A 12,987-nucleotide genomic window follows, 5' to 3' on the forward strand; every position below is an offset into this window, starting at 1 on the left:
TACAATAAAGAGTTTAAGAAGTTGATGGATGAAAATAAGATTAATCACTACTCAACCTATAGTGGTAAGAAAGCTTCTGTGGTAGAAAGATTCAATAGAACGCTTAAGCAGAACATGTGGAAAAGGTTCACAACACAAGGGAACTACAAATGGATAGAGATATTACCAACACTAGTTAAAGAGTATAATCATCAAATTCATAGAACAATTGGTTTAAAACCTATAGAAGTTAATAAGAAAAATGAGCGAGCAATATTGGAGAAAGTGTATCAAAAAGAATATAAGCGTGTTAAGCCTAAATACAAATTAGGTGATCATGTTCGTATAAGTAAGTCGAAAGGGTTATTTGAGAAAGGATATACACCTAATTGGTCAACAGAAGTATTTGTTATTAGTGAAGTTATTCCATCTAATCCGCCTACCTATAGAATTAAAGATTTAGAAGAAGAGGATGTGCAAGGTAGATTTTACGAACCAGAACTATTAAAGACGAAACACAAAGATGAATACTTGGTAGAAAAGGTGTTGAGAAAGAAAGGTGACAAAGTATATGTCAAATGGCTAGGGTTTGATGATTCGCATAATAGTTGGATAGATAAAAGTAATGTAGTGTAAATGTAAATGTTTGTCTTTTATGGTTATTATGCCATAAAAGGATAGTTTGATCGAGATAAGGGGATAACGAAACGATACCCCTCATAGCATATTTCCAGAACCGAATTCGGTCCGATGAAATTATCGAAAATTAACAACACAACAAACTTCGAAGTGACCGGGAATTTCTTATATAAAGTCATCCCTACGAATTCGGTGCGATGACTTTAAGATTAGTAAGAAGTAAGAAACTACTTGAATATTTTGATAAAAATTAGCTGGGCCAGATCTGTACCACCAAAACCCAATTTACATAGTTGAGTCAAAAGGAACAAATAAAAATAAACAATCTAAAGAACTAATAAGGTATTACGATGAGAAAACCGACTGCTGGAATTCCAGCGGTCGCTCCAAAACAAAGTTACATACAAACAACAGGAGGAGCAATGGAGCACTTTCCGGCAAAAATCGTCATCTTACACAGTAAAATTAGCAGGTAACGAAAATGAAGTTAAAAATAAAGATCTTCTATATAATAAATATGAGTACTATGGATAGTTCACTTAGTCTTAATGACATTTGCTATGAACAGATCAAGGACAACTACTGGTATGGAATTTTTGGTGATTTCAAGTTGATTATAGATAAGAGTACAGGATACTTCAATGCTACTAAACTGTGTCAGAGTGGTGGTAAGAGGTTTGACAACTGGCTTAAAAATAAAGATTCTAAAGAACTGATAGAGTACATTTTATCTACTCTATCAATAGGAGATCAAATTATTAAAACAATAACAGGAGGTAAAGGTGAAACATGGAGCGAAATAAGAGGAACATATGTATGTAAAGAGTTGATTTTGGATATATCTCGATGGGTTTCTCCTGAGTTTTACCTTAAATGCAATCAAATCATTATCGACTATTACACAAAAGACTTTAGACAATATAGAGAAGATCAAGAAGAGTTGCAAAGAAGAGTAGAGGAGATAGAACAGCAAATGAACGATTTAAGAATAGAAAACACAAGACTTAGAGATATAGCAGCTGAACATACAGAAGATCCAGGGAAAGTACACAAGCTTGTTATTATTAAAAAGAACCTCACAGCTGGTCAGCTTCAAGACATAGTAGACAAGTACGACACAGACAAACACGATCAGGTTAGGCGTTACGAGTCATACAAATATTGGGTTGGAAGGGTTCAGCAGCGAAACATCAAAGCAAGACTTCAGTGCCTTAAAGAAAAGTACCCAAGAATGTCAGTGTTATCAGAAACCAAAGATCCAAACTCAGTCAACCTCCTAAACAAAGTCAAAGAAAAATACAACTGTGTTGTTTCGTATGGTTGTCACGTGGATATTGAAGGAGAATACGACGATGAGTTTGTTGTTGATTTGTTTTTGAGTATAAGAGATTTGTAAAGGTAAAGGTAATGAGTTTTGGTTACAACTGGGGTCCACCAGCACTGGACCCCTTTCAAACATACAACTTTTATGGTATAATAGCCATAAAAGATAATTAGTTAAACATTACCCTCTGCTGCAACAGCGAATGCTACATTCAACATATCACCTAAATTGGGATTATTATGATATTTTCTTATTATAGCTCTCCAATCTACGTAATGTCTAAACGAATATATAAAGTCTATAGATAGGTCTTGATAAGTTGAAATGTTACGCCAATGAACTCTACCTTCGAACTCTGCAATAAATTCTTCTGTTAAATTTTGAGACATTGAAATCATTTCCCAATCTACTTTGTCAGCGTAATCTCTTATAAAGTTTTCTGAAAATTGACGAGTTCCAGATATGTACCACCAATTAACTCTATCTGCATGTTTTCGTATAAAGGCTTCAGAGAGTTCGTTTTTGTAAGATATAGCATCAAAATCAACTTTATCTATAAACTCATTAATAAATTCTTCAGATAGCTTTTGGTGATACGATACTTCTTTCCAATCAACTCTATCTGCAAATTCTCTTATAAAGTCTTCTGATAAGTCTTGGCTTCCTGAAATAATCTCCCAATCAACTTTATCAGCTAATTCTCTTATAAACTCTTCCGATAAATTTTTCCATAAACATATTTCAATCAAATTAACTTTCTCCTGATATTTGCGTATGAAGTCTTCTGTAATGTGATCATAGTTGTATTCCTCGTCATAACCATCATAGCCTATAGATAGCCATTGTTCATCAGTCAGTGAATCTAATATTTCATCAGACAAGTCCATAACGTTTGCATAGAGAATGTTTTGTGTAAGAAATGAGTTGTTTTCTTTAGTGGCCTTCTTGAACAAATGATCTAACATACCTAAGGATACGCTAAAATTTATTTTGTCTTTGTCATTATAACCACCAATATCTAAATGTTTACATACACAATCAAATACAGGTTTGTAAGACAATATTTCCTTAGCACTAGTCATGTTTGTTTTTATTCTTAGATTTTTTAAATTGATTCATTTTTGCTGGTTTTCTATATAACAAATATGGAAGCGCATTTTGATTTATTACATGATAGACTTGAACTAATTCATCATGATCTTAAACTCTTAGCAACACTACTAGAGAAGCAAATACTGTTAAAGGAAAAAGAGTTATTAGTAATGCAACAAAAAACATCTGATTTGAGTAGTGATGATGAATATAAATATGGTAGTGATGATTATGATGATACTGATGATGATGATGATGATGAGTAAGCTTACAAAAATGATTCAGTTTTAAATGTGTATATGTGACTTTGATGGGTTAATCCCATGAAAGCCGTGTTCTAATACAACGCTTAATATGTAGACAATGGCAGGGGTGTACAATGTTAAGCGTTGTACTAGGACAAATGAAAATGAACTGAAATAACCCGGTGAAGATAAAAATTGAAGAGTAGAAAGATTTTCTATATAATAAATAAGATGAATAATTATAATAGATTTACTGTAGTAGAGTTAAGGCGACAATGTAAAGAGAGGGGAATCAGAAGATATTCCCGATTAAGAAAAGCAGAACTGATAGACCTTCTTAAACAACATGATGATGAACAAAGCAGGAGACAGATTAGAAATATATTCCCATTTAAACAAGAAGTAATTGAAGAACCAAGAATCAAAGTTGAATCACAACCAATCGATGTAAAACGGCAGAACATTGCATTAAAATCAAGATTAGAAACATGGAGATTTACAACAGATTACAAACCACAAGATCCACTTGAACAATATATTACTGCAACATCTAAAGCTATATCAAACAGATTACAAATTAGCTTAAGTAAACATAGTTCATTGAAAGCTAATCTTTATATAAGTTGTACATATAAGAAAGGTGAAGAAACTGAAAACTTCTATTTTAACACTGAAAACCAAGAAATATATCGATCAAGTAATTTGAAAGAAGAAATAACTAAGATGAAACAAAGGTTAAGAACAAGAATGGATGAGCTCCAAGCTAGAGGTTCTGGCTGGGCTCTTATAAACATTAACTTTTTACAACTAGCAATCGTCAAATATACACCATATAGAGGATCAACATACATAGATTTACCTGATAAAATTAAGAATAAACAAGCAATCATAAATGTGAAGAACGAAGATGAAAAATGTTTCTTATATTCAATTTGTTCTGCACTATACCCAGTTAATAAAGATCCACAACGACCTTCCAAGTACAAGCAAGCTGTTAAATACTTAGAAAAAAAATTAAAAAATGTTCATTTTCCTGTAAAACTATGTGATATTCCAAGAGCTGAAAAATTACTTAGTATTTCTATAAATGTTTATGCATATGATAAAGACTATTCAATCTATATACTATATCACACACAAAACAAGCAAGAAAATCATGTCAATTTATTATATATAAAAGAACAAAATGAAGACCAAGTTAAAACACACTATTGTTGGATTAAGGATTTAAGCAGACTAGTATGTGCACAGTTAACTAAATGGAGAGCTCGAGAATATTTATGTGACAGATGTTTGTTATACTTTTACTCTCAAAACGCTTTAAATAAACATGAGCAAGATTGTTCGTTAAATGAGCCAGTAAAAATAACAATGCCTGAAGAAGGTAAATGTGTTGAATTTAAAAACTACCAATACACAATGAAAATGCCATTTGTGATTTATGCTGATTTTGAATGTTTGTTACATAAAGTTATGGGTTGTAAAGAATGTTATCCGGATGACGAGCCATATACGAAAAAATATCAACAACATAAGCCATCTGGATTTTGTTATTATGTAGTAAAGAGCGATGGAAGTAAAACCAATCCTGTTGTGTATAGAGGTAAAGATGCAGCTAAGAAGTTCATAAGAATGTTAAAGAAAGAAGCCAAACAAATATCAAACATATATAGTCAAAATAATGAACTGCCATTAACACGTAAACAGATAAAAGAGTTCAACCAATCCGAATCCTGTTCTTACTGTAAAGTAAAATATACACCAGAAAACCACAAAGTTAAACATCACGATCATATAACAGGAGAGTTTGTAGCACCTCTATGTAATAACTGCAATTTAAAAGTTAAAGTACCAAAGTTTGTACCAGTGATCATACATAACTTGACAGGATATGACTCTCACTTGTTTATAAAAGAGCTTGGATGTAATAAAGAAGAAATAGATCTAATACCCAATAACGAGGAAAGATACATATCATTCAGTAAAAAGGCTGGAACTATTAAATTGAAATTTGTAGATTCATTTAGATTTATGGCTTGCAGTTTAGACAAATTGTCATCGAACTTGAAACCTGAGCAAATGATACATACCCAACACTTTTATCCTAATCAAGAACAGTTTCAACTTGTGATAAGAAAAGGTGTTTACCCATATGATTATGTTAACAATTGGGATAAGTTTAGAGAAAAAAAATTACCACCAAAGGAAGCATTCTACAACAAGCTTAACAACACACATATAAGCGATGAGGATTATAAGCATGCAAAGAAAGTGTGGGAAACATTTGACATTAAGAATCTCGGACAATACCATGATTTATATTTGAAAACGGATGTATTATTGTTAGCAGATGTGTTTGAGAACTTTAGAGAAACATGTCTTAAAGCTTATGATCTTGATCCAGCTTGGTATATGACAGCACCAGGTTTAGCTTGGGACGCAATGTTAAAGATGACAAATATAAAATTAGAATTGTTGTGGGATTATGATATGGTATTAATGGTAGAGAAAGGTATAAGAGGTGGGATTAGTCAATGTTCAAAAAGATATGTGAAAGCAAACAATAAGTATATGGAAGATTACAATAAGAATAAAGAAGATTCTTACTTAATGTATCTAGATGCCAATAACTTGTATGGGTGGGCAATGAGTCAATATCTGCCGTATAAGGGATTCAGATGGTTAAGTGAAGATGAGATTGAAGAAATAGATTTCGCAAATATACCTGATGATTCTGATACTGGTTACATATTAGAAGTTGATCTTGAATATCCTAAAGAATTGCATGACTATCACAAAGACTACCCATTAGCACCTCAAAACATGTGTCCACCTGGTTCAAAACAATCAAAACTCTTAACAACCCTATATAACAAAGAAAAATATGTAATTCACTATCGAAACCTAAAACAATGTCTTTCACTTGGATTAAAACTTAACAAGATACACCGAGTAATAGAATTCGAACAATCAGATTGGTTAAAGAAATATATTGATTTAAACACGCAGATGAGAACTAGAGCAACAAATGACTTTGAAAAAGACTTCTATAAGCTCATGAACAATTCAGTTTTTGGAAAGACTATGGAAAATATTAGAAAGAGAGTTAATATCAAACTTGTAAGTGATGAGAAAAAATACGAGAAGCTTGTAGCAAAACCGAATTATAAGAGTACCACAGTTTTTACGGAAAATTTAGTAGCAGTTCACATGAACAAGGTTAAAGTGCAATTTAACAAACCGATTTATGTCGGTATGTCAATTCTAGATTTGTCAAAATATTTAATGTACGACTTCCATTATAATGTGATGAAGCCAAAATACCAAGACAAAATAGAAGTATGTTATACAGATACTGATAGCTATATATACCATATTCAAACAGAAGATGTGTACGAGGACATGAAAAACTACATTGATTACTTCGATACGAGTGATTACCCTAAAGATAACAAATATAAGATACCACAAATCAATAAGAAAATACTTGGTAAGATGAAGGATGAGATTAAAGGTACAATCATAGAAGAGTTTGTAGGTTTAAGAAGTAAAATGTACAGTATAAAAGCACCTCAAATAGATTTAACAGATAAAGACTTTAAAGGTAAGTTCGATAAAGAAAAGTGTTGTAAGAAGGCTAAAGGTGTTAAGAAGAGTGTTGTGTATAAAGAACTTTCATTTAACGAATATAAGGACTGTTTGATTAGCCAAAAAGAATATTATAAGAAGATGAACTTGATTAGAAGTTATAAGCACGATTTGTACAGTATAGAAGTAAATAAGTTAGCTTTAAGTTGTGTAGATGATAAGAGATGTGTTTTAAAGGATGGGATCAATACCCTACCATGGGGACATTATAAGTTAGAAGAGTTGTAGTTTTAGATTTAAGTTTTTAGATGTAAGTTTTAGATATAAGTTTTTATGATTTCAAATGTCATAAAAGCATATTCAATCTCACTTTAACATTGTAGTTAGGGGAATACTTTGCGCCGTGTAACTTTGTATAATTAGCTGGCTTCTTCTGCGCTAGTTAAAAGTATTGAGGGAAGGTAAAGTGCGCTCGTAGTTAGGTCAACATGCTACTACAGATGTTAGAGAAGAAATATTTAAAGAGTATCGAAATGTGGTATTGGAGGAAAATGGAGAAGATAGCATGGGAGGAGAGAGAGTCGCAAACAAAGATGCTTTGAAACGGGTAGGAGAGAAGAAATCAGCATTCTTTGTAGGAAGGCCAATTGAATTAGACATGTCTTGCAAATAAACTCTCTTCTTCTTAACGCCATAGAAGGAAAAAATGGAAGGAAAGCAAGAAGTAAGAAAAAGAACAGAATTGATTGATGATTTGAAAAATAGGAGAAAATATTGGTAGTTAAAAGAGCAGGTGAAGATTGAGAGTAGAAAACAAGAAAAATCCTCATTAGTCTCAGGACTTACCGACAGGCATAATAATAATAATAATAATAATAATAATAATAATAATAATAATAATAATAATAATAATAATAATAATAATAATAATAATAATAATAATAATAATAGGCCTAATAATAGTTTAGGTAGATTAGGTGCATATGATCTAGATTGTTTACATGTTGTTTATGTGTAAACGTAGAGTATACATGTGTACGTGTAGATGCACATCATTGCCTTGCACACGGGACTTAGATCATTATGAATAAGCATCACGATTTGCTTATATGTTGTCTCATTTAGCAATTTCGCTCAACTCTCTGTTCCTAAACAATAATCTTGTATTGCACATGAATTATTGCACTAGTTTTTTTTTTTTTCCTTTACCATCTTATACGTATATGGTTCAGACTGAGAGTAATCCAGCGTACAATAGGCATCTTGTGGGTAAAGTCTAATATTTCACAAAAATAGAACTGACGTCTAACTTATTTTCCAAATGTCTACCTATAACTCAAACAATAACGGAGATACAACATATTGTAAGAGGAGCGTTGCATACTCTATCCGACCCTCACATGTTATATACATTTCTCAAAGTATTATAAGTTTCAATGACTCTAAATGACGCCTGCCTCCTCTGCGTCTTTGTTTCCCTAATGTTATGTATTGTTTTACTGTCTTGGTAGTTGGAATTCTTCCTGGTCCCCATACTTCCTAGTAGTTTACAAAATAAATCCCATTCTACTCCAAGTATATCCAGTAAAAATGGAGAACCATCAATAGAATAAGATATTTAAGGACTTAAGAAACGAATTTTCTGTAATAACATTAAATTTCTAGATAATATAATGGAGAATTATCAACTTGCATTATGAAAAAAATGATATGAAATTTTTAAATTTTACGTCCACGGTTATGCCGGTGAGGCTTAAGGGGACGGTGATTATGAGAGATGAATGAAATGGTGGAATGAAGAAAGTGGGAGGAAACGGGAGAACTCCGAGAAAACCCACGAATACAGTGTTTGTCCACCACAAAGTCCACAGGGCGCGAGCTGGAATCGAGCCAGGGACCTCAAGCACCGGAGGTGAACACTCTACCACTGAGCCACCGCGCCCCCAACTTGCATGATGTGTACTAAATGTCATTACATATTAGGATATCTATCAATTTATATTTGAAACTTCTTTCCATTCTCAATTTTTCTCCCTAGCTATGACTCACTTTTAAATTTTATTAATCTTGTTCTCATCTGGAATATAATTCAAAGTATGGTCAGTGAGTTGTATAAACGATTTTAAGATTTCCATGAATAGATCAATCTCTCTCTACCTTTTAATTTTGCGGTAAGCCAATTCATTTTCGGTAAGCTATGCATATCAATACTTATGTGCACGGTACTTCTGTTAAGAAACAAAAAATATGTATTGAACAGTGAACACGTAAAAACCCAAGGGCATACTATACTGCAGTGTCTGGAGATTTATAGCTTCCATAACAAGATGTGACGGCAGGAGGCTGCTACAAATATTTAACTGTAAGGTTATCAACTAAATGGGTGGTCGGTCTGCTGCATTGAAGTACAGTATGTATATTATGCTTTGGTCATCACCACACACATACCCATGAAAGAAAAAGAACCAACATTATGATAATAAAAAAAATATAAATAATGAATATTCAGAATTTCTAAGCATTGTCTTTCTTCAGAGAAAGCGCCTACGATCGCCCTTTTTGCCTTCTGCCGAAATAAGAAGCTTCAAAGGTGTCAGAACAACTTATTTCTTACTTTGTTGTTGATGAATTAACATTTCTTCTTCGAATCACTTTTTCTTTATCTTGGTCTCTTTAGAAATGAGATTTATCGCTTTTGTCTGATTCGCCTTTGTTTGTTTTCGATGAAACAATTCCTTGTGTCTTCAGAGAAATGTCAGTTTTACTTTTCATCTACACGGTGTATATCAACGTTGGCGGCAACACGGGAACGATCTAACAATATTTGTAATTAGAAAATGAGGGTTAGACAGAGATATATTTCCATATCTGAGATTTTTCTTAATAATATTAGGTGAACATTCAAGTAGTAATTTGGCTTTAATTCAAGTATGGGGTACTTGACATACGGCGAAGATCGTCTCCGAAAGGTTGATGAAAACATGGATACTGTGTTGCTCGTATAGCTTTCTCAAGAGTATTCCTTAAGAGGAAAAAGGAGTGGATACACGTAAGCCATAATCACTCTACAGTATGATAAGAAATTCGATGATCCAGATCTAAGAGGTAATTCCGTATATCAAATGCGAAATATCACGTTTTAGAACGCCCCGACTTGAAAACAGCAGAACCTATCAAAATCGGTTAAAAGGAATTATGTAGGTATTAGTTCCTTGAACTCCTAGCGATAGGTAAACTAGACCTTTGCTTTACATTTTTATTCGAATGAACTACGGTCAATACTTACGGTGTGTCTTCTATGCACATTTACTGGCAACGCTTGGTTCAAATTGGAGCCACTAGATAGCACAAATACATTCTTTTGTCACAGGGGAAGAATCTTATTTGATCACGTATCGAATTCACATTTATGCTGTTGAGAATCGAATTGAGCAATTTAGATGCTAATTAGATTTAAGAACTTTTTTTTTACTAGAATTCCGGTTCTGATATCATATTTTCCAATACAGCAAAACATATATTCAATTTTTTTATTATTATTATTATTATTATTATTATTATTATTATTATTATTATTATTATTATTATTATTATTATTATTATTATTATTATTATTATTATTATTATTATCATCATCATCATTATTATTATTAGTAGTAGTAGTAGTATTTCAGATACTTGGTATCAATTACTTCTGCATTATTTATTGCAATATCTGTATAACAAGTTCTATTAGATTGTGATTTTTTTTTCCTTCATAAATAGTGTCAATGAAAATGATTTCTATAAGTATTAGAAGTTATATATCTTTTGAAAATGAAGTTTTCTAGTTGTTACAGATGCTTTTAAGACAAGAAACAACAACTTAAAGAATTGTTTTCTACGAATTTTTTTTGGAGAATCCCTAAAACCATTCGTCTACTGGGCAAAGAATTAAATGTTCCTTACTTCCTGAAAATTAAATTTTATTATATGTAATTCTAACACAATATTTAAAAATCAAATTTCATTTCAGAAATACTATATACATTTCTATTCATAGTGCAAAATCATCTCAGTCAGTTAATTCCTAATAGTTAACAACCGCCATACAGCTATACGATCGCTGCCTGCCTTTATTTGAAAACAGATATTGATGATGCTGAGCACGAACGTGCCTTACTGCTTATTATTAAAGCACGAGCCGTATTAAATATAAATAAGGTTATATAAAATCCATACACACACATTTATTCAATGTCAAGCACAATATAATTTATTAACTATAAGAACTATTACTTAAGATGCACACAGTATATAAACTACAGACAGTTTTTGCTGTTATGTTTAGGACGGTGCAATTTAACAAGTTTTACCACCAATCTATTTAGTTTTTTTTTTTTTTTTTTTTTTTTTTTTTTTGCTAGTCCTGGCATAGCTAACCATTCAAGGGTTGAGCCATCTATGGGAAAGTAGATGTAATCGGAACTAGAGAAAGGAAAGTGGGAGTTAGTCTATGGTATATTTTATATTGTGATGAATAGTTGAGGAAAAATATGAGGAAGGTAATGGTGAAATAGGGAAGAAAAAAATGTGACTGATTTTATTAGTTATTGATTGATTATTCTAATTTGTGGATAGAACATTACTATCTTTGGATCACATTCATCAAGAGATGGTAGAAGTTGAACATAATGCGGTGACGTGCAATACACATCAAACATAGCACAGGGTTATGTTAATGAACATATGCAGGTTATTCTTCTCACTTGGGGGCTACTAGAAGCATCGATGGAAAACAGTGGGAGCCCATATTAGTGACAAAGGAGTTACTGTGCGAACGATCGACAAACGAAGGACAGCGTATCGTTTGACGTCAATTCTGCGTTTAACGGGAGATAATAGTGTTTTGGAGGTAGAGTGTAATGATAGGAGAGTAAAAAAGCATTGCTAAAGGTGTATGGAGAGTTCGGGTAGAAAGTGGAAAGTCTGTAAGAGCTTCATACTATTGGTCAGAAGTAAATGTTGATGTTAAAGACGTGTAGTGATATACTTGAGACGAAGAGACTCAAGATGGGAAAGAATATGTGGAAAGGGCATACACATTGATAAAGTTCATACGTCGGACCGTCTAGATTTGAGCATTAATATTTATATTTGTGTAATCACTAATTATTATTTGGGCAAACTAGAAAGAAAAGTTAAATGAAAATCGAGCAAACTTAAGAATAAAAGATATGTGAAAGCTATCAGAACTTTTAATTAATCACAATTTTAGTCTACAATTGGGAACAATTAACTAGATTTGAGGAAGAAAACGTCAGTAAAATAATATCATTAACACTTAACTTCATTTTAAAGAAAACAGAAAAATAATTTCCCATATGAATCAGGGACGTTAAAAATCAAATTTGGCGTAGGATCTCTATAACTTTACACATTGTTTCGAACTAACTTCATATGTCTTCAAGGAGATTCTTTTTGTCGTATTATGATTTCTTTTATTTCGAGAACTCCCTCGTGGCTATATGGATAACGTACACACCTTTGGCGTAGGAGACGCGAGTTCGATTTCCGGCAGGAGCTTATGTGGTTCAGATTCCATGTTAAGCTGTAGATCCGCGTCTCACATAGCTTTTTTTGCTGCTTTAACTAAAAATCCAATCCTTTTATCTGTCACTTGGAATCTTTCGTGCTCAGGTAGTTCACTAAACGCTCAATAGATGTCTCTGCCAGTAGTAAAGACATAAGATCAGTTTGACAGATACTGTACATTGTGTATAAGAAGATATGATACAGAAATACACGATTCAGCTTTGAAGTAAGAAAAAGTTATATATGTTCGTATTTTGTAGTCATGAAGCAAAGTATGCCTCTATGCGAATAGTGTTATTCCTACGATAGAATTAATTTATCAATTAAAGTGTTTATACACCTTGAAAGTCCTTGACTTCTTAGAAAGGCCATACCATCATATCTTGACATCTAAATATGTGTTCACTGTCGCTGTAACTTGTTTCAGATTCCCTCCTTCCTTAAAGCCTTGCTAACCGCTGCAGTTTATCATGACTATGTGGCCTCATTTATTTTCTATAGATCTTGTAGAGACATGGTAATTTAATTCCCGGTTACTATATATAC

This window comes from Thermobia domestica, chromosome 8 (genome assembly GCF_964235325.1).
Source record: "Thermobia domestica chromosome 8, izTheDome1.hap1.1, whole genome shotgun sequence".
NCBI lineage: Eukaryota > Metazoa > Arthropoda > Insecta > Zygentoma > Lepismatidae > Thermobia > Thermobia domestica.